The following is a 315-nucleotide window of genomic DNA, read 5'->3' on the forward strand; positions in this document are numbered from 1 at the left end:
GCTGCATTCCTCTTTCCTTCAGAGGCGGGAGAGGGGGGGGGAGTAAAAAAAAAGGGGGGGGGGGTTAATAGACATCTCACACACACACACAGTCCTATGTCTTATAGAACACTTCTGATCCACATCACTTGAAGGCATTATGAATGGTAAAGTGGTTTAATTTTGTTCTGCTTTGACATGATGCGACACAACAGCACAAAACGGTAAGACCAGCATTTTACACTGCTTTAAATCTAACTCTAATCCCTCCCTTCAGATTTAAAATGTCAGATCTGGAAAGTGCCAAAGATCTCTGCTTCATTCTCTATTTGACTT

The sequence above is a fragment of the Clarias gariepinus genome, chromosome 25 (genome assembly GCF_024256425.1).
Source record: "Clarias gariepinus isolate MV-2021 ecotype Netherlands chromosome 25, CGAR_prim_01v2, whole genome shotgun sequence".
Taxonomy (NCBI): Eukaryota; Metazoa; Chordata; class Actinopteri; order Siluriformes; family Clariidae; genus Clarias; species Clarias gariepinus.